The 23401-nt window shown below is 39.5% G+C and overlaps 1 pseudogene; it reads right to left on the bottom strand.

Moving 5' to 3' along the window:
- Window positions 1-915: 915 nt before the first annotated feature.
- On the bottom strand, window positions 916-1105 carry LOC128564196 (uncharacterized; annotated as a pseudogene).
- Between the last annotated feature and the right edge of the window lie 22296 nt (window positions 1106-23401).

Here is a 23401-nt window from a genome sequence, read left to right as displayed (position 1 = left end):
CATCCTTATTCCTAAATAAAACTAATGCAATAAGCTATCTGTTTCAATGAAAGGAACAGCCTTCCTAAGCTCTTTTCACTAGGCTTCTGGGAAATTTGAAATGTTAGCATTCACGCCCAAGATTTCTAGGAGCTAAAATAAACTAATAACAAATAGTTAAGGGGAAAATCTGAAATAGTAATGTTTTCAAAAAGGTTATCTGATGATGATATTTTTCTAAATATAAATTCTTCAAGGAAAATAGAATGTTTCATTAACACAGGAGAAACACTCGGATAAGAATGAAGGTCTTTTCCTCTTCTGAATAAAATAAATGTCAGTTACTTGGCCCACGATATACTGAGTTACATGCACAAGAAAAAAAAAAGAATATGATTAAATAGTTTCTCATTTGGTGCCTTGTTTATAGATTCAGTCTTGATGATAATGCACTCAAACACAATTAATCACTGATTTTAATTTCCTTTATTGTGCTACAGACAGATGAAAAGAAAAAAGAATTAAATGCAGTTGTTAGCCAGGCTGTGTATCATCTTTCTATCCAGATGGTGAACACATCCTGTGTCATTTGCAGCATGAATGTGGTGAAGCGGCAATGCACCCCTCATCCTGGTCCATGCAGTTTGCAAAGCACTTTCCTAGGAGTTGGAGTCAGAAAAGACACACACTTTACTCTTTATGAGTGAGTCTGAGAGGGGATCATAAAGTAATGAGCCTAAGTTTCATAAGTTACCTAAAGACAAAGTCTCATGTTCTATATGTATTACATGTTCTAAAAATTATAAGGTTAATATTATATGCCTTTGTTATCACCAAGAACTCAATGATCAAGAGTGTATTTGCTAAAGTTTTAGAACATGATTGACCTTTTCTGATTTTTTTCTTAAAACTTTCTCTCTTTTTTTCTTTTTTTTTTCTGGCTCCAGGACCAACGATCACCAGCTGCCCAGATACCAAAAAATTATGCTTCCGAAATCTCTGGATGTCGATTCCACACGAAGAGCAGTTGAGTTGCAACTTTCTCTTAATCATACAAATGTTAATCAGAATTTATAACATGATGTGCATGGAGTGTGGAACAGAAATGAGGATAAGAACTGTTATTTTTACCTCCCTTAAGCCAAATGTTTTCTAGAGGTGTAAAATCTAAGGAAATGATCTATATTTAAGTATCTGAAATTTCTTAGGCTTTCTGTCCAACGGGAATAAAAGAGTTTTCAGCTTTCTATCCACCACCTACCATTACTATCCATCCGCCACCAGTTCTGCGGTGTTTTAGCTTATGAAATTGTTTCTTCAAGAAACTGCCTCAAAATGTGAGACTCTTTCTGGAAATTTATCGTTGCTAAAACACAAAGCTATTTGTTTTGGATAGATGTCACTACCACCTCAATATAACAGGGTAAATAAAGAGTAAAGTGGTGACTAAACAAGGATCTCTTCTTCCAGGCACCCTAATGTGACACTCAAGGGATGTGACCTCTTCTCTGTTGACCTTCCTCAAATTCCCCACCTCTTTTGGCACAAAATAGCCAAAAGGTGTTTATTTGTTTCTGTATCTCTTTTCTAATTACCTGTGTGCTCCACGAGGGATGGAGCTGTGACTTTTGCATCCCTGTGTCCCCTGGGGCAAATAAAATTAAAAGAATAGTTGAGGAATCCTCACATTCAAAGAAAATTCAGTTTTGTATCCCTCTTCATGGACTTTCTGGACACTTCTGGAGAATTCTCTAACATGTTATCTCTAATATTCTCCAGAGTACATTTTAAAATTCTCATAACATCATGAAAAGGCTCATTCAAGGGCAAGACACCAGGGAAAAAGAATGGTCTGCCCTTAACTTTGAGAGTCACAGCTGCTTCCCAGCACCACTGCGACCTCTGCTTTCCTTTCCCAGTGTGATTCCCCGCAGTGTCCTCTCCAGGACTCGGTAGCAGGGTGCCCAGGGTGCCCTGACTGCCGGGAACAGCGGGGGCAGAGTTGTGCGCAGTCATCAGTTTTGGGAGGGGACTCATGAGGCCTTCAGAGACCAGGCACTGGTGCATTATGTGGGAGAAGACGGGAGATTTTGTGTTTAAAACTCTCTTCGTCCCATTGATGTAACTAACACACAGCACACCGATTTTTTCCAGTACCAACCACAAAGAAGTAACATAGGAAATCCTGTGAACTGAGTTGACTTCACCCTGGAATCGCAAGAGGGTCTCAGGTTCCAGTTTACCAACAGCGTGGACTGTGGGGCCAGGAGAGGTGATTTCTTCATTTTAGCTTGTTTTGTGATGCTCACCAGCCACGCCATTATGTTCTTTTCCACCTCAGGATTTTCCACCCTGAGGCAGGGGACATCCTCCATGCATTAACTCTGTAGACCTCCCCCAAAGGGGGACAACTGTGCAAGTCTGGACAACTCTGGCGGTGGCCTGGCACATCCCTCCACACCCATCTCTGACTGCTGCTGTGCCTGTCCTTCCTTCACTCTCTGCACCCACGGTGGACAGACCTGAGCAGCCCTGGAACATAGGAGCTCCCCTTAGTGTCCTGTGTCCATTAGGAGAACCCAGTTACACAAATTTTCCTCTTTGGGAATACTATAGGAACTGGATAATATTTCATGATTTCTACAATTCAGTGCCTAATCTATTGCAAGGTATTATGGAATGTTTGACTTTTCACAAGTATTATTGCAATCTTTGTTTTTGATCTTAAACATGTATTCCATACAAAACTAGAAAAGAGAGTGAAGAATAAACATCCATACATAAATTCTGGTTATCTTTTCTTTTCTTTTCAGAATGGTTTTATGTAAATTCCAAGTCTGAAAATACTTTCCCCACAGCTTTTCTCGTAGCCAGCATCTCTGACGTCGGAATTTGGTATATGCCCTCACAAACTGTTCCTAGTTTAAACTCTAGTGCGTTGAGATTACCATCTAGAGAAGATGAATCCTAAAGAATTAAAGTGTTCAGAAAGTAAAACCACGATGAAAAATTAAAATTCATTTCAGTATGTGTAAAATAAAACAGATTTCCTGCATTTCACGCTTCAAGGACAAATGATAGGAAAACAAACAGCAGAATCCAAGGTCCCAGGCACCTTCTCCATCCCTACTGTGGACTCTGGATACCAGGTATAGAATGGGACTGAAACCAATTGCAATCAATAATAATAATCATAAAAAGTATGCCCCTATAAGTCTATGGAAGTACTTCCCATAAATTTTCACTTAATGGAATTGAGCTGAAAGTGGTTCCGAGGCATTCATGGCATTCTCTTTGTCACGTGGGGACACAGTGTAAGAAGCCGCCTTAAATATCAGACCTCAAGGTCAGAGGAGAACGAGGCCGTCTACCTTTGTGTTTCCTCCTGTTCTGACACCTGCCACTGTGCTAAGTGGCCAAACACATGCAGGCAAGAAACGAAGGTCTATAAGCGCAGACATTGTTCCCAGGAAAAGCAGACAGAACATGAAATAGAACAAAATAAAACGTCTCCAAAGGAAAAGGAGAAAAGCTCCTTTTTTTCCCTTGCCATAAGTAAGTAGAATGAAATAGCCGGTAGAAAGAAAGCGTATATAACCATAATGGAGGGCACTTGATAACATGTCTTATTAGCCATATATTTTGTCTGTATGCCAAACAATTGGTGCCTAATTTAAAATGAGAGTATATAAAAGATGGCAGTATATAAAAGAAAGACGACAGCCGATATTAAATAAAATGGTCAGAACGTGGAAATGGAGAGATGTCAACGATTGCTTTAATCACCACCTCCGATTTTATTCAGATTAGAACTGTACACTTCTTTTTTTCATTGCACGTCCCAAAAATGATTTGATAAATAATGAACTGCTGTTTGTGAAGCATTTACATTCTTTTTTTTTTTGTAGAGACAGAGTCTCACTTTATGGCCCTCGGTAGAGTGCTGTGGCCTCACACAGCTCACAGCAACCTCCAACTCCTGGGCTTAAGCGATTCTCTTGCCTCAGCCTCCCGAGCAGCTGGGACTACAGGCGCCCGCCACAACGCCCGGCTATTTTTTGGTTGCAGTTTGGCCGGGGCCGGGCTTGAACCCACCACCCTCGGCATATGGGGCCAGCGCCTTACCAACTGAGCCACAGGCGCTGCCCAGCATTTACATTCTTAAATGATGATTGTCCTAGGAAGGCAGAAAACGGTTAAAGGAAGAAGTATTTTTTCCGAGCTGAACCAATTTTCATCTACGACATCATGTATGAGAATCTGGCTGCCTGCATTAGGAGGATATTCTAATACTTGAACCTCGTCCATGTATGAGAATCTGGCTGCCTGCATTAGGAGGATATGCTAATATGTGGACCTCGTCCATGTATGAGAATCTGGCTGCCTGCATTAGGAGGATATGCTAATATGTGGACCTCGTCCATGTATGAGAATCTGGCTGCCTGCATTAGGAGGATATGCTAATATGTGGACCTCGTCCATGTATGAGAATCTGGCTGCCTGCATTAGGAGGGTATTCTAATACTTGAACCTCATCTTTTGGGGAAGCAGTAAGAGTTCTTCACAGCCAGCCTCAAGCACTGAGTCTTCCCTCTCCCTATCAGATCAAACCTGCCCTTTCATCTCTCTTTGGGGAGATAAAGTCAAGTGACATGTGTCTATCCCCCCACCAAAAATTGTCTTAGTGAACTATGTCACTCCACCTGGAAGAGAAAGCTCAAGGCATCAATTTCCCTTGGTGCAGGATGCAGGATGCTAAACTTGCCTGGATTCTCCATTTATCAACAAACAGACAAATTACAACTAACACCGGAGTGTCAGAATTCCCAGAAGTGCCAGGTGGTTGATATTTTCTGCAAGGTTCTTAATGCTAAATTAGAAAAGATAACTAAATAGCATTGGACCTGACAGAGGATAGAAACTGTTATCAAGAAAACTACTCAGAAATGGAAGGAAGTCTTAGCTTTAAACGTCAAGTCTAAATTGATCTGTAGACAGGGAAAGGCTCCCTCCTAGAAAAAAAAATGATGCTGAACACTCATTAATAGAGACAAAAGATGAGCTTGGCAAACTGGTAAGTGGCTATGAAGGTGTTTGATAAAACTGCAGAACAGAGACAAAGCTTTCTGTTGGAAGAGCAGACTGAGGCCCCACTCTCTACCTGCCAGCTTCGGCAAACGTTGACATCCCTTCACAAGACACGGACAAGGGGTAGAAAAATGAAGGAGTGAGTCGCTGAATGAGACAGAAAGCTCTGGATCAGTCAGAGGCATTGCCTGGAATACCTGGAGTTGAGTACGTGCCGGAATCTCACGATGCAGCAAAAATCTGCCATTAGCTACTCAGAAAAGATCAACATTCAGCACAACCAAACTTAGCTAACTGTTCATTAAAATTCTACACATCTGGGGCAGGACGGGACTTGAATGAGCTGAGCCAAATGTCAGGCACAGGAGAGATAAGGAGAATATGAGAACCACCATCTCTCTTCCTGCCGAGCTCAAAATCATTGTAGTGATTGTGCCTCACTCAGAGCATCTGGGACGTGATCTACAGGCGTGGATTTACATGCTGAGCTCTAAATAAGTCCAAAATCTTCTGCTCTTGAAAAATTTTACCCCAAACTATTTAAAGAATTTGGGCCAGAAATCATATAGTCACAAAAACCCAAAATGGGATGGTGCTGCTTTGAGACAGAGGTACGTTTATGGCCATAACGATGCCCTGTGTCCCTCAGGAGAACTTCCTGTGAGGTCGCGCTTCTGAGCCCCCTGCATGCACAGCAATGTGCTGAGGCCCTGCTCCCCACATCTGCCTGCATCAGGGACTGGGCACAGCAAGGCTCCTGGGACAGGCCATAGTCACCTGACCTGGAAGTCCCAACAGCAGCTTGTGCGACTAACTCAGTACCGACTACTCTTTGAGGCCCTTCCTGCCCCATCCTTCCTCTCCCTCTCTTCTTCCAGGGAAGGCTCAGGCTCTACTCTCCACCTTGTGCCCCCGCCCTCTTTATCTTATATGACATTTCCCCCCAAATCTGTTGCATGTCTAGCTCTGTCTTGGCAACGACACCTTTGAAGACGACCTGAACTAGCAGCAGGTTTTATCCGTGAACTGTAGACGGCCAGGAGTCTTTGAGTCTACCAACTACATATGCTATCAGTGGAAGAGTCGAGAGAGATTTATCAAAGTGTCTGGGAAGAATCAGATGGTCATAAGGGGTTTTCTAACTATAAGCCACGGAAGATTTAAATGATTTTCTTTTTCAACACAGTTACCAGACACAAGAAGAAATGCAGAAGATGTATTTTCTAAAGGCATCTGGTAATGTCTTGCATAAGACTATATCTGGCCCATGGGTATTATCGGGCACTGAATGATGACTAATTCTGACTAAGCACATCAGGGAGGCTGTGAAGGATGCGTGGGAGAGGTGCATTCTAGGAAAGTGGAGAAGATGGCAAAGGCTCAGCGGGAAAAGCTTCCATCCACTAGGTAGGATAATGGCAGAGCCTTTACATCAGGCGGTGTAAAAAGCACGTACATATTATATGTACTATATATAAACATAACCCTCTGCAAGCCTGTGAAGAGAGGTGATGTCCCTGTGTTAAGGATGAGGCAGTGAAAGCACAGGCAGTGTGCTTACCCGGGCAAAGGGCGCACAGTAGGTTAAAGGCAGGGTCTGAGCCCGGTCTATCATTGCCCCAAGCCTTGTGCTTGCCACAATCCCTGCCTCCTATTTTTGGAGAAACATATTAAGCTCAGTGTGAGCAGAGTTTAATGTGCCTTGAATGGAGTGATCCAAGGGTCCCTGCTATACAATGTGAGGTCAAAGTTTGCAAAAAACTTCTGCCATCCGTTTTTGTTTTTGTTTTTGAAACAGAGTCTCACTATGTTGCTATGTTGCCCTCAGTAGAATGCCGTGGCATTACAGCTCACAGCAACTTCTAAGGCTTCTCTTGCCTCAGCCTCCCAAGTAGTTGGGGCTACAGGTGTTCCCTACAATGCCCAGTTATTTTTTTGTTGCAGTTGCCATTTTTGTTTAGCAGGCCGGGGCTAGGTTTGAACCTGCTACCCCAGGTGTATGTGGCCGGCACCCTTAACCACTGAGCTACGGGCACCGAGCCCATCTGCCCTCCTTTTTCCATGCAATCAGCCTCAGTCATGGGGTAATACATGAGAAAGCAGGAGAACGTGTTGTGGGTCTTGGTGTCCTCTGAACACTTACCCAGACACCTCACTGACGGGATGGTGTTTGGGCAGGATGGCTGGCCAGGGCAGTGTAACACCGGGAGGGCTGGAGGTGCATCGGGTGAAGAGACCGCTCCTTCCCTGAAACACGGGGCAGCAGGCACAGTACCTGCAACCTTCACAGTAATGCGGACTCTATGTACTGCTGGGTTTCCATGTGGTGGAAGCTCCAGGGATGCTCAGCCTGCTCTGTACTGCCAGCCTCCCACCTAATCACAGACCTTATGACTTCTGTCATTCTTGGGCAACAACTTACCTAACTTAGTGGGATCTCTTTTCAGCTTGTTGTCATGAACAGCCTGGAACACAGAAAATGTAGCCCCTGGGGAAGGGAGCCACTGGTTAATCCTGTGAGCATTGTCTAGGCCTCTTAGCAGTCCTGGAAGAACTGAGCTACTACTGCTCACAGTAATATCCTAGGTAACACACACTTGTATTGCCTTTCCATCCTTCCTTGTCTCAATTTCTCTGCTGCCTCGTTTCTCTCACCTATCAAGGCAGGGTATGCTCCATTAGTCAGGACTCCATGGCAACAGGTCAATTCCTGCAGCCACAGGGAGGAGACATTTTAAATCTAGCCCAGAACTGAATTATAAGGATGAGAACCCAACAGAGATTGAATTATTAGTATAATCTTGAGAGGTACCCTTTGCTAAAACAAGGGTTCTTAAAGGACCTGGGATACTCACATGTCTGGATCCAGCAAAGATACAAAGGCAATAACTTCTCTTCCTGTCACTTCCAGTAACACACCTGCAGAATATGTGTAATACAAATCCTAGGATTAGAGCTCAGGGTTGGGTGACAAGGGGGCAATATTCCCCTAAGGGATAGATTTTCCAACAAATGGAGTTCTGATTATTTATTCTGGGCTCCTTAGTTCAGCAAAAGAATGAGTTTCCTTTTTGAGTGTTACTCTGATCGCCATTGGGAGCTGAAGGAAGAGCATATTTGCAACCTAAGGGTCTGCTCAGGAGTTGGCCAGTGTTTCTGTGCCTTGTGACAACTGTGAATAGACAACTGTGGGAACCATGACTCAAAAAGGGCAAGATAACCCAGAAGTCAGACCCCTCAGGCTCAAAGGCCTGGGCCACTCTGCCAGATAAGCAACTTAGTTCTGCAGAAGGGCTAGACGGTGAGGGAACTTTAGAAGGGGTGGTTGAAGAAGGAGATAAAGAATCCCAATTAAGTTCTAGACATCAGTTGCAGCAGAGAAGGTCGTTACTTGTTCTGCTGAATTTGCCTGTATGATACTTTCTGATAGGAATTTCAGCTAGAGGCCTCCCCCTGAAGATGCAGGCGCAGAGTGCACTTACGGAGGCACAAGAGGCCATATGAACAGAGCACCAGGCTGGACTGTAGCAGGGGCCACTTGCCTCATCTCAGTTTCAGCCTCACCTGAGTGCACAGTGTCCTACAAAGTCTGACTCACCTTGCTGCACCCCAGCAACCGCAGCCTGAATCAATGCATTGGTCCTGGGGCTTTCAGAGATGCCAACAGCACCTGCTTGGTCTATTTGTAGGAAGAGCCTGAAATTAGTGCCCTTCGCAGTGACCTTCTACCAGCGGGAGATAAGTGTCAGTGGATAAAGGCTTCTGTTTCTTCACTTTCATGAAGACATTTCTTGGATTCTGTTCATTTCTCAGAGGGAGATTCTGCTGAACTGAGCTCACTTGCCATCAGTAGTGGAATAATACACTGTCCTTTCTTCTTAGTGCATCTTTGAGGATATCTCTCTCTCTCCCTGACTTCTGCTTTCCCAGATCATCTCTCAGACAAACTACCTGTCCTGAAACCCCTTCTCAGGCTCAACTTTCAGAGGAAACTGAACTAAAACATACAACATGTCTCCAGACCCTTCACTCTTTTTTCTGCTTTATGACATCCATGTTCGCTCCTGCTGGAAGGATAGCTGGATTGAATAGTGGATAAGAATATTTATTATTTAGAGCCCGGGAGCAGTGTGAGTCTGAGTATGTGCCAGATTTCAGATTTCAACTGCTTTGCAGAATCTTCACCATAAAACTTGGCAGAGATGCTGAAAACCCAGACGAATTATTGCTATTGGAGTTTTTAACAGGAACTCAGATAACATATTTTTAGAGAAAATCTACCCCAGAGCAAAATTGGAAGCACTGGAGGGAATATACCTTATAGACCTATAATTTTTCACCTTTCAGATTCTCTTACATATCCAGCTCAAGCTGCCATTAATATTGCTTTGGGAGCATTCCAAGCTGTCCCCAGTGAGCAGTCTGCTACTAGCTCTAACCCCTTCTAAGAAACGTGAAGTTCAAGCAGTGTCTAAAAGCTTAGATCAATGAGTCACCAAGAAACTAAATGGAATGATTGCCTTCACAGAGCTCCCGGACCCCGAGCACAGCATGGGCAATGCTGATGAAGTCTCTCTGAGACACAGCAGTGAAAATAACACTTAGCACTTAGCAGTTTCCAGTCACAAATTATTGTATATTCTGTAGCCATGCCTTGGAAGTATATGATTGTGATTATATCTTCATTTTTCTAAATAGACTATAACAGACTAAAGGTGATGGTTTATTTTATAGTGTAGTAGTACAAAATCCAAAATTTGGACTTGAGTTTAGAAACATCTCCTTTGGCTATTTTAGTTTGAAGATTCGTATTGGATGGGTGTGTCATGCAGAAATTTATTTATTTTTCTTTACATTATTTCTTGCTGTGTCCCAGAAGCAAATGAAGTCAGCAAGTTCTTTGAACAGGAAGGTGTAGCTTCAAGTTCTGGGAGTAAAGGATGTTTTGTTGCCCTTAATGTGTCATTGAGATTAGGGAGAACTGAAATCAAATATTTGCCAATTCTTTACTTATTTTGCATAGACAAAAGAGGAAGTGCACAATGGAAGGAGTGGATCGAAAGGTCAGAGCAAGGAGGAGAGTTGACAACTCACTTAGCATCCACAGTAATCCAAAATTAAGGCACCATTTCTTTATTATTGTGCTACTGAGTTAAATAGCTTTTTATTTAGAGTGTTCATTACAGTATATAATTATAAGCAACTTGTTATTTATATTACAAAATTTCCTCTGAAATATGGTTCAAATAAATGCATTAATTAAATTATTTTAATAATCTGTTCACATAGACACAATTCTCAAAATTCTAGGCATACATACCTATATCACTATATAATAAAGTTTCTCAACCCAAATGAATGTAATGAAAACTAAGGAGTAGAGAAGAAAAGAATTACACTAAGGCATATAAATTCTCATAATCTTTGAAATTAAATGCTGACAGCTAAGTACCATTTCTTCCCCCCACCTCCCAAATCCTTGGGTTTCTTATTAAAAATAAATATTTCTGGACATCACCTTGGACCACCAAATCAGAATGCCTCAGAGTTCAGGGATCAATATTTTCACCTCCACCACCAGGTGACTTAGGAAGTGGGCAAGACATGATTGCAAGAGGGACTTTACCTAACAATTGCAATCAGTGTAACCTGGCTTATTGTACCCTCAATGAATCCCCGACAATAAAAAAAAAAAAAATCCTGCATGTTGTATTCTTTTTTAAATTTATTTGTTAAAATTGTTATGGGTACGTAATAGTTGTGTGTATTTGTAGGGTACATGTGATCTTTTGACACAGGCATACAATGTGAATTAATCAAATCAGGGTAATTAAGGTATTGGTCACTTCAGGTACTTATCAATTTTTTACATTAGGATCATTCCAATTCTACTCTTTCAGTTGTTCTAAACTAAGTAAACACTAACTTATTGTTGATTATAGTTACTGTGTTGTGCTATCAAATATTGTTCATTCTATCCAACCGCCTAACTATATTTTTGCACCCATTAACCTTCCCTGCTTTATCCCCTATCCCTGTTACCCTTCTCAGCCTCTGTCTCTATGAGATCATTGTTTGTTTGTTTTTAATTTAGCTCCCATGTATAAGTGAGAAAACATGAGATTTGTCTTTCTGTGCTTGACGTGCTTCATTTAACATAATGGTCTCCAGTTCCATCCATGTTGTTGCAAATGACAAGATTCCGTTCTTTTCTGTGGACATATAATCTTCCATTTTATATATGCAATGTAATTTCATTATCCATTCATCTGTGATGAACATTTAGGTTAGCTATTGTGAATAGTATTGTAATAAACATGGGGGAGCAGATAGCATTTTGAGATATTGAATTCTCCCCCTTTGGATATACACCCAGCCATGGGATTGCTGGGTCATATGGTAGTTCTGTTTTCAGTTTTTTGTGGAACCTCCATACTGTTCTCCAAAGTGGTTGCACCAAATGGTATTTCCTCCAGCAGTGCATGAGGGTTCTCCTTTCTCCACATCCTCAACAGCATGAGTTATTGCCTGTCTTTTTGATAAAAACCATTTTACCTTGGATGAAATGATATCACATTGTGGTTTTGATTTGCATTTCTCTGATGACTAATAAATGTTGAGCATTTTTCTTCCTATACCGGTTGGTAATTTGTATTCTTTTGAGAGATGTCCACTTAGATCCTTTGCCTATTTAAAATAGGATTGTTTTTTTCCATATTGATTTGTTTGAGCTCCTTATGTACCTTTGTTAGAGGGGGAAATTCATTTCTGAGCTGTTCTGTGGACCTGATTTAGTTCACTCAGTGGAACTAGTGAGTTCAGTTGAGTCAAAGAGAGAGTGAGGAAAAGGAGAGGAAAATGAGGCAGCTAGGACTTTAGTCCTAGAAAAAGAAGTGCAGTTTTTATTTAAAGCAGAGACGAGCTTCTATTGGTGTATTGCCTTTGTGAGGTGGACCCTTTACCATTTCATTTCCCTGGAAATGTGGCCTGAGAAACTGGGGCTCTGTCTGGTGTGGTGGGGCTAAGTGGTTCTGTCTTGTTTTCAGCTGGTTTCTTTTCCACCCTAATGAAACAGATACTCTGGATTGAAGTCTCAGCTGTGGAGAAATATCAGCAATTAAGTCACCCCACCCCCCACTGGCAAACAATTGGAAAAGAAAAATCAAACCTTCCTACCACCGTGCACCCAGGGCACCACCTGATTTGTCCTCAGGTGATTGGCTCAGTTCAAAAAGTCCAAATCAATTGTCTCAGTCTGCACCTATCTCAGGTGAGAGAGTTTAAGAGGTCTCTGGGATCTGGATCACAGGGGTCTGGTGACTACTCTGGTGTGGCTTGCTCCAGTGCTGCGTGGAGTCAGGAAGAGCCACCCAGCCAATAGATCAGTCTGGGAAGGTTGATGCCTCCTTCCCCACCTTGCACTGCTGTCACACTCAGTCACTGATAGCCCTGCAGTTGGCTGACCCAGTTGCCTATAGTGAATCTGTACTCCAGGAGTTTGCCTGCCTGAATCACAAGGAAGTCTGCCAGGCTGCTGTGCTCTGCCTCTCTCTAGCAGAAGGAGGTGAGGCCTGACAACCTCAGGTGCTTGATGAAGGTTGGGGGGTTTTCACTCAGGTCCAGTCTCACCCCTGATTAATGTTACTGACAGAACAGAACAGAACAGAACAGAACAACTCTGTGGTTCCCCTGCAGAAGAGAAGCTGAATTGAGTTCCAAATCAGCTTGTCTATGCTCTTGTATTGTCTATAGGCTGACGATCCCCTGAGGGCCAGGTGCTTCTTAGGTTTAGTAAAGCGGGCCTCTGGGTCAGCCCCGCCCTGGGAGTTTCCCCAGTTTGCAAGTTGGAGTAGCCTCAGGCAAATCCTATACTTAGAGTCTCTGGTTGCCCAGGGAGACAGGGGGTGTGGCTTCAGAATATTCGGTAGTAAGCTGTATTGCTAGCAAAAGAGGGCTGCTGTTTTATGGCTCAGGCAACCGCTGCTCCGGTGTAGCTCCCTTCTGGCCAACTGTCCTCTCTCACTAATTCTAAGTTAATGTATATATTTAATGTGATAGCATCACCATTCTGCATGTTTTACTTTATTTGTTTAGTCTGGAACCACACAAGGTGATTTTAAAATTAAAAGAAAAAAAAAAACTGTCCAGAAACCCTTGAAAAATAAAAACAACTGAGTTGAGAAAAATGTATGTATACATATGTATGTCTGTATATATACATATATAAATAAAAATAACCCATATATAATAAAATACGTAATTTACATTAATCTATTATTATATCTAATACATTTTGTGTTATATATAAAATATATTATATTACTCAATACATTAAATATATTATTTATATTTTAAAGCCAGGCTGATATACCAATAGCACAGAGCAGAATATGAAAAAAAACTAAAATATATGTGAAAAATTTGTATATGATAAAGGTGAAATCACAAATACCTGAGGAAAAGATGGAATTTTAATTGTTAGTGTTGCGATACCTAAATGGTAATTTAGTACAAGGTAGTTTGGAGAACATATTTCACACATTCCCTTCAATAAATTAAGCATAGAGACTTAAGTATAAAAATGAAAACATTCAAGTAATAAGAAAAAAATGAGTGAATTATTTTATAACATGAGAGTAGAGAATGCTTTTTTAACTAAGCTTCAAAATCTAAATTAATAAGAGAAATAAGATTAATGAAGCTACATACAATTTTATTGGTAAATTACATGGCAAATAACATTCTATAAATGATATAAAAAGACAAATGCCAGAGTGACAAAAACTACTTGTAACCAACATGCAAACAGAGGTGTCAATTCTCTGTTGTGTTCAAAGGTCTTCAAAACCAAGAAAAAAGATGGCTTCCAGAATAGTTCTGCAAGAAGCTTCATAGACCCGCTCCTCAGCAAGACAACTCAGCTGGTGAACATTAATTGAAACAGTTAAAGTCGCTACACATTATGGTAAGAGTATACAGAAAATGAAGAAATTTCCTTTTCTCTTTTTCAAAAAATCTACTCAATTTTGTGTAGAGCAGAGTCTGTAATTACTTGAGAACTGACCTCTGACTTTTTTTTCTTGCTTAAATTCCTTTCTAAGGGGGCTGCTGAGTGATGCCTTACAAACCTTACAAACCTTATAATCTCATTAAACAGGTTTTAGATTGACCCAGAATCATGTGGCTTACATTGCCACCGAATTTGGTATAGCATCACATGACAGATTAAAAAAAAAAGCTATTATCTTAACTCAAGCATCCTGGCAGACCTCTGTAGCTAAAGCATTCCTTTCTACTGACTCCAAGTCTTAGGCAAACCTTCATGCTCTCAAACAAATGCCAGCTAAAGAATCCCTGTACCTACCTATGACCTGTAAGTCCCCCAATTGCAGGTGTTCTTGTTTCTCAGACTGCACCAATGCACACCTTCCATGTATGGATTCATGATTTCACTTGTAATGTCCACCTCCATAAATAAGCCTCAACTTATTGATCTTGTCTGAACTATTGGCTAACTGCTCCACTATAATATTAAATAATAGTGGCTATTATCTTGCCTTGTTCATGGTTTTGGTGATAATGAGAAAGATGTCTCCTTGTTAGGTAAGATGGTGATGTGGCTTTGTCTTTATTGCCTGGGATAAATCTGACAGTCCTAATACATTTTTAAAAATGTATTGTTGAATTCCATTTGCTAATAATTTGTTTATAACTTTTCTTCAATATCTGTGAGATTAATTTTATGTTATATTCCCTTCATAAAATTAATTTGGACGTCTTCCTTATTTAGTAAGTCCTACATCAGTTCAAATACCAATAGCATTATTTGTTCTTTGAAAGTTGGACAAAAGTTCCTATAAAACACGTGTCTGAGTTGAGGTCCTTTTTGGGGGTTAGCATTTTCGTATCGTTCTCCATTTCTTCCAAATGCACCAAGATGCAGACGTTCTCTTCTTCCTGAAATTCAGTTTGGTAAATTTTATTTTCCTAGAAATGCATCTTTTTTCTTTAAGTTTTCAAATTTATTTATGAAGAATTATATAAGGTCTTCTCTTAGAGTTGAAAAACTCTTATAATTTCAACAGTTATTTTCTCTATCATTTTGATTTTGTGTATTTGTGCTTGTTCTTGCCTGTCTTGATTATATTATCTAATGCTGCGGTCTCCAGCCCCCCTGGCTTCCATGAAGCCTGTCCCTGGTGCCATAAAGGTTGGGAACCACTCATCTAATGGGTATTCTATCAGGTGTTTTGAACTCATCAAAGAACCAACTCGTTTATGTATTAGTCATTTTCTTGTTTTCTAACTTACTACCTCCTTTTATCTTTATTACTTTTTCTGCTTTCTTCGTGTTTATTTTATCTTCTTGTTGCTTTCTGAAATAGATGCCTTGTTGATTCATACCTTCTCCCCAATTTTTCTTATTATTTTTAAAGAACCACATATTTTTCCACAAACATTGTTTTAATTATATTTCATAATATATCCTTTTTCCAGTTTTAATCATTTCTAAAAGAAATTCTTTAATTTTGATTTGTTTTTCCCTTTTTTTCTCAAGAGATGTTTTTAAGAAGTTTTAAAATTCTGGTTGGAAAGACTTCTCACCCCCTTTAAAAAATTAATTATAGTTTAATGGATCATCATCCTCAGAGAATGTTTTTGTTATTTTTAAGTTAGATTTTAGTGAAAGTGATTCTATCTTATTATTTCTTTATTTCAATAACTTGTCAAAGCTTGCAATGTTTGTTCATATCATCTATTAATGGGGAGAGTCAGTCTTTCACTAATGTTTATTTCTGATAGTTTTAGAAAAGTTATTGCTGTTTTTATTTTTCATTTTTTATTTTTCATTTCTACTGATTAATGTTTTCTATTCGTTGCAAAATTGTGATCTTATTTACTAAAAAAAAGCAAATTGCACATTTTAGACATTGTAAACTGCAGAGAAAGTGTATTTAATCTTATTGTTCCTATCCCTTAGCTTTAATAGTTCCTAACTCAAGACCAATTTTGTTCCATCGATACTTCCACAAATCCTGTACTTGCTCTCCTGAATTATTTTGAAGCAAATTATAGATTGGAGTTTTAAAATGGTCCTCTTTTTCTGTACTTTCATATAATTTAAGTAGCATTAGAATCATCTAATCTTTAAAAGTTTGTCAGAATTTCCCCTCAAAAACACATACACTGGTGCTTTCTTACTGGAAACTCTATAGCTATTTCGATTTTTCCAAGGGCACTTGTTCTAATGTGATCAATTTTTGTGAACTGCATCTTTCCCTAGAAAATTATGTATTTAATCTAGTGCTTCAAACATGTATAATGTTATGAAACATTGTATCTTGTAGTTTATTTAAATTTCTTTTATTTTTATAATTTCCTTTGTATAAACATTTATTCTTTATTTTTATTTTTTTTTAATTGTTAAATCATAGCTGTGTACATTAGTCCAATCAAGGGGTACAATGTGCTGGTTTCATATACAATCTGAAATATTCTCATCAAACTGTTCAACATAGCCTTCATGGCATTTTCTTAGTTATTGTACGTAGACATTTGTATTCTGCATTTAGTAGGTTTCGCCTGTACCCATTCTAAGATGCACCATAGGTGTGGCCCCACCCATTACCCTTCCTCCACCCTCATCTCCCCCCTCCCTTACCCTTCCTTGGCCCTTTCCCCATATTCTTGTGCTATAGTTGGGTTATAGCCTTCATGTGAAAGCTATAATTTAGCTTCATAGTAGGGCTGAGTACATTGGATATTTTTTCTTCCATTCCTGAGATACTTTGCTAAGAAGAATATGTTCCAGCTCCATCCATGTAAACATGAAAGAGGTAAAGTCTTCATCTTTCTTTAAGGCTGCATAATATTCCATGGTATACATGTACCACAATTTGCTAGTCCATTCGTGGGTCGATGGGCACTTGGGCTTCTTCCATGACTTAGCAATTGTGAATTGGGCTGCAATTAACATTCTGGTACAGATGTCTTTGTTATATTGTGATTTTTGGTCTTCTGGGAATAAACCTAGTAAAGGAATTATAGGATCAAATGGCAGGTCTATTTTAGGTCCCTAAATATTCTCCAAACATCCTTCCAGAAGGAATGTATTAGTGTGCATTCCCACCAGCAGTGTAGAAGTGTGCCCTTTCCTCTGCATCCATGCCAACTTCTCCGGTTTTGGGATTTTGTTATGTGGGCTACTCTTACTGGGGTTAGGTGATATCTCAAAGTAGATTTGATTTGCATTTCTATGATGATTAAGGATGATGAGCTTTTTTCATGTGTCTGTAGGTCGTGTGTCTGTCTTCTTTCGAGAAGTTTCTCTTCAAGTCCCTTGCCCACCCTGAGATGGGATCACTTGTTCCTTTCTTACAAATACATTTGTATTCTCTGTGGATTCTGGTTATTAAACTTTTTTCGGAGGTTTAATTTTTAACCTGAAAAAATTTTCTCCCATTCTGAGGGCTGTCTGCTTGCTTTACTTACTATGTTTTTGGCTGTGCAGAAGCTTTTTGGTTTGATCAGGTCCCATTAGTGTATTTTTGATACTGCTTCAATTGCCTGGGGAGTCCTCCTCATAAAATATTCACCCAGGATGATTCCTTCAAGAGTTTTCCCTGCGCTTTCTTCAAGTATGTTTATAGTTTCATGTCTTAAGTTTAAATCTTTTATCCAGTGAGAGTCTATCTTAGTTAATGGTGAAAGGTGTGTGTCCAGTTTCAGTCTTTTACAGATGGCCAGCCAGTTCACCCAGCACCATTTGTCAAATAGGGAATTTTTTCCCCACTGAAAGTTTTTAATTGGCTTGTCAAAGATCAAATAATGGTAAGTAGCTAGATTCATCTCTTGGTTCTCTATTCTGTTCCAGACATCTACTTCTCTGTTTTTGTGCCAGTACCATGCTGTTTTGATCACTATCAATTTATAATAGAGTCTCAGGTCTGGTACTGTGATTCCTCCTTCTTTGTTTTTATTGCTGAGTAATGTTTTGGCTATTCAAGGTTTTTTCTGATTCCATATAAAATGAAGTATTATTTTTTTCAAGATCTTTAAAATATGACAATGGAGCTTTAATAGGAATTGCATTAAAATTATATATTGCTTTGGGTAGTATAGACATTTTAACAATGTTGATTCTTCCCAGCCATGAGCATGGTATGTTTTTCCATTTGTTATCATCTTCAGCTATTTCTTTTCTTAGAGTTTCATAGTTCTCTTTGTAGAGATCTTTCACATCCTTTGTTAGGTATACTCCCAAATATTTCATCTTCTTTGGCACTACTGTGAAAGGAATAGAGTTGTTGACTCCTTTCTCAGCTTGGTTATTGTTGGTATATATAAAGGCTACAGATTTATGGGTGTTGATTTTGTAGCCTGAGACATTGCTATTTAATCTCTTCTGACCTTATGTGGATACCCTTGATCGCCTTTTCTTCTGTAATTGCAATGGCTAAAACTTACATTATGATTGTAAAGAGCAATGGAGACTATGGGCAACCTTGCCTGGTTCCTGATCTAAATGGAAAGGATTTCAATTTAACTCCATTCAGTATGAAATTGGCTGTGGGTTTGCTGTAAATGGCCTCTAATAGTTTAAGAAATGTCCCTTCTATACCAATTTTCTTAAGTGTTCTGATCATGAAGGGATGCTGGATATTATCAAAAGCTTATTCTACGTCAATTGAAAGAATCATATGGTCTTTATTTTTTAGTTTGTTTATGTGCTGAATTACATTTATAGATTTACGTATATTGAACCAGCCTTGAGACCTGGGATAAATCCCACTTAGTCAAGGTGTATAATTTTTTCGATGTGTTGTTGAATTCTGTTTGTTAGGATCTTATTGAGTATTTTATCATCAATATTCATTAGTGATATTGGTCTATAATTTTGTTTTCTTGTTGGGTCTTTCCCTGGTTTGGGGATCAAGGTGATGTTTGCTTCATAAAATGTGTTGGGTAGTATTCCTTCTTTTTCTATATTTTGGAAGAGGTTTAGTAATATAGATACTAGTTCTTCTTTAAAGGTTTGGTAGAATTCTGATGTACAGCCATCTGGTCCTGGGCTCTTCTTTTTAGGGAGATTTTGTATAGTTGATGCTATTTCAGAACTTGATGTAGGCCTATTCAACATTTCTGCTTCGTTCTGCCTAAGTCTTGGTAGGTGGTGTACTTCCAGGTATTGGTCGATTTCTTTCAGACTTTCATATTTCTGAGAGTAGAGTTTCTTGTAATATTTGTTAAGGATTTTTTGAATTTCTGTGGTGTCTGTTGTTGTTACCATTTCTGACTGATAAAATTAGGGATTTTACTCCTTTTTTCCTGGTTAGGTTGGCCAAAGGTTTATCTATTTTATTGACCTTTTCAAAAAACCAGCTTTTGGATTTATTGATCTGTTGTATAATTCTTTTGTTTTCAATTTCATTTACTTCTGCTCTGGTTTTGGTTATTTCTTTTCTTCTCCTGGGTTTGGGGTAGAAATGTTCTTCCTTCTCCAGGTGCTTGAGATGTCCCATTAAGTTGTTAACTTCCTCTCTTTCCGTTCTCTTGAGGAAAGCTTGCAGTGCTATAAATTTCCCTCTTACAACTGCCTTTGCAGTATCCCAGAGGTTCTGATAATTCGTGTCTTCATTGTTGTTTTGTTCCAAAAATTTGGTGATTTCCTTCTTAATCTCATCTATAACCCATCTATATTTCAGCATAAGGTTATTTAGGTTCCATGGTTTTGTATGGGTATGGAGATTCCTGTTGTTATTGAGTTCAACTTTTATTTCATGATGGTCTGAGAAGACGCAAGGAATAATTTCTATTTTTTTAAATTTGCTGAGGTTAGATTTGTGGCCTAGGATGTGGTCAGTTTTGGAGTATGTTCCATGGGCTGATGAGAAGAATGTGTATTCAGTTTTGTTGGGATGAAATGGATGTGCATTAAGTCCAGATGTTGAATGGTTAAGTTTAAATCTAAAATGTCTTTGCTTAGCTTCTTTTTGGAGGATCTATCCAGCACTGCTGAAGGGGTGTTAAAATCTCCAACTACTATGGAACTGGAGGAAATCAAGTTGCTCATGTGTTTCTTTTCTAAATTTAGGTGCATTCTGGTTGGGTGCATAAATATCAATAATTGAAATCTCATCATATTGAGTATTACCTTTAACAAATATGAAGTGTCCATCCTTATCCTTCCTTATTTTGGTTGGTTTAAAGCCTATTGCATCTGCAAATAGGATTGCAATGCCTGCTCTTTTTCTGCTTTCCATTTGCCTGGAGTATAGATGACCATCCCTTCACCTTGAGTCTATATTTGTCTCTTAATGTAAGATATGATTCTTGTATGCAGCAGATATCTGGCTTGAGTTTTTGTATCTAGTCAGCCAACCTGTACCTCTTTAGAGGACAATTTAAACCATTCACATTAATTGAGAATATTGATAAGCCTTTCAAGAGTTCAGTGGATGTTTTTAATCCTTTTGAAACTTTGGAAGTTGGAATTTATTCAAAATTTTCTGGGTGCGTTTACTTTTGTGGTGGAGGGTTACACTTGTCTTTATGAATGGTAGGTATGAGAATATCCTGGAGAGCTGGTTTAGTTATGGCAAATTTCTTCATCATGTGAATGTCATTAAAGTATTTAATTTCTCTGGCATAAATGAAACTCTGTTTAGCTGGGTACAGGATCCTGGGTTGAAAGTTATTTTGTTTAGGATATTAAAAGTCAATGACCATCCTCTTCTAGCTTGAAAGGTTTCAGCAGGGAGATCTGCAGTTATTCTAATATTCTTCCCCTTGTCGGTGATGGTTTTCTTTCTTCTGGCTGCTTTCATAATTTTCTCCTTCATAATAACTTTAGTGAAATTAATTATGATGTGTCTGGGGGATGTCTTATTCGGGTTAAGTCATGCTGGAGTTCTGAAACTGTCTGCTATCTGAATTTCAGAATCTCTTGGCATGTCTGTAAAGTTCTCATTCATAATCTCACGGAGAAGAGACTCTGTGCCTTGTGAAGCCACTTCATTGCTTTTGTGGATCCCTATAAGACGAATATTGGTTTTCTTTGAATTATTCCAGAGCTCTCTGAGAGAGTGATCTGTTTTTGTCTTCCACTTCTCTTTCTCTTTGAGACTTGGGAGCGTTTGAAAGCTTTGTCTTCAATGTCGGAAATCCTTTCTTCTGCTTGCTCCATTCTGTTACTGAGGGATTCTACTGTGTTTTTCAGATGTTTGAGGGATGCAACTTATTGTCTCAATGTGTCAAAATCTTTGGTCATTTGGTCTTTGAATTTGTTGAATTCTTGACAATCTTTTGGGTTACTGCTTGGAATTCTATCTTATTTGCTATCCAGATTCTGAATTCAATTTCTGACATCTCAGCTATTTGTTTGTACATGGAATCTTGTGCTGTGTCTGCCCCATTGATCCTTGGGGGAGTTGATCAACTCTAATTACTCATATTGCCAGAGTTTTCCTATTGATTTCACTTCATGATTATTTTCCACCATTGTCTCTGGCTGTCCTAAGAGTTGGGGAGGTGTCTGTCCATGATTAGACCCCAGTGGGATCACTCTATTGTTGCTAAATCTTGGTAGGGAGTGACCCTGTGTAGCTTTTCTGGGAATGCCCCAGCCAGGGAGTTCTGGTTGTGGGACCAGCTCTGGAGTGTGACACCCCCGGATCCAGCAACAGGGCATGGGGTGGTGTACATGGTTCTGGGAGTGCCTGGTGCCCAGTGACTTTGGCACAGAGGGCCCAAGTCTCCAGCAGTCTCTGGCCAGGGAAGGGCTCCGCGCAGAGGCAGGGAGGGCTCCGGAGGGCATGCAGCTACCAGAGTCCGTGGCCAGACGAGTGGGCCGGTGTGGAGGCAGGGAGGGTACAGGAGGGAGGAAGCAGGGTTGCACGGCTCCTGTAGTTCCTGGTCAGGGTGTGCGGAGGCCAGGCTGGTGCAGCTCTCACAGATGTCCAGGCAGGAGCCAATTGTGGTTGTGGTGCAGCTCTTATGGTGGTCCAGGCTGTGTGAGGTCAATGTTTCCTTCGTGTTTGTCAGCTCTCAGAAGGCAGATGCTATCTCACCCCAGCCACAGGTCGTCACTGCCGCCTATGTTACTGCTGCCTCCACTGACAGAGAACCAACATTTACTCTTTAAAAGTCACTATTAAAAGAATAAAAAGGCAAGTTTCAGAGCAGGAGAAAGTATTTATAAATAATGCATGGAACGAGGGAACTTTTCTTCAAAAATGTAAAGAACTGTTGCGTTAATAAAAAATAAAGCAATCCAATTAAAAATGAAGGCAAAAATTTTGAGCAGACAGGTCCACAAAGAAGATAGATGGGTGGAAAAATAAGCACATCGAAAGGGGCCTACATCATTAGTTATTAAGAATTGTACATTTAAACCTAATGAAATATCATTGTATAGATACCAGAAGGGCCAAAGCAAAACAAAACAAAACGGCAATACCAAGCAAGGTGAGGATGTGGAACAAGTGAAACTCTCATATATTGTTCACGGGAATGCAAAATATTACGGTCACTTTTCAAAGTAAAGCATAAGTTGCCATATGACCCAGAAATTTCACTCCTAGGTGAGATTCACATAAAACCTGTATGTAAAAGTTTACAGTAGCTTTATCCATAATCACCCCAAACTGAAAATACCTGTATGTCCTTCAGCTGAACATATTTTTAAAAATTCATTCACCAGTTGAAGGACATAGGGATATTTCCAGTTTGGGGTTATTATCGATAAAGCTGCTATAAACTATTACATACAGGTTTTAGGTTAGAATGGATTTTTTAAAAATACTGTAATAAAATATTTCTTAGCCATTAAAAGCCAGTGAACTATCGATACACAAAACAATGTGGATGAGTATCAGATACCCTTTGATAAGTGAAAGGGGTGAGCCTTAAAGGCTAACCACTGCGTAATTCCATTTATGTGATATTCTGGAAGAGATAAACTCCTCGTCTGTGAGAATATATTATTGGATTCCAGGCTGGGGGATCAGGAGAAGAGCTGACTACAAAGAAACTGCAGGAGAAAATTCTGGGCAGTGATGGAAATGTTCTGTATCTTGACTGTGCTGGCATTTGCATGACTCTGTGTACTTGTTAAAACCCATAAAACTGTATACTAAAAAAGAGTGTATTTAGTGTATGTGTATGTAATAAACAAGAATGAAATGGGTCTGAAGCAGAAAGACATAAAGAAAATAAATAAAGTAAATAAGCTGGATACATATATATATATATATATATATATTTTTTTTTTATTACAAAATCATTCTCATCCCTTCCTCACATCCCTCTGTGATGGGGCGACTGATCTTCTTTG

The sequence above is a fragment of the Nycticebus coucang genome, chromosome 13 (assembly GCF_027406575.1).
Source record: "Nycticebus coucang isolate mNycCou1 chromosome 13, mNycCou1.pri, whole genome shotgun sequence".
Lineage (NCBI taxonomy): Eukaryota > Metazoa > Chordata > Mammalia > Primates > Lorisidae > Nycticebus > Nycticebus coucang.
This window is presented reverse-complemented; position numbering and strand designations above follow the sequence as displayed.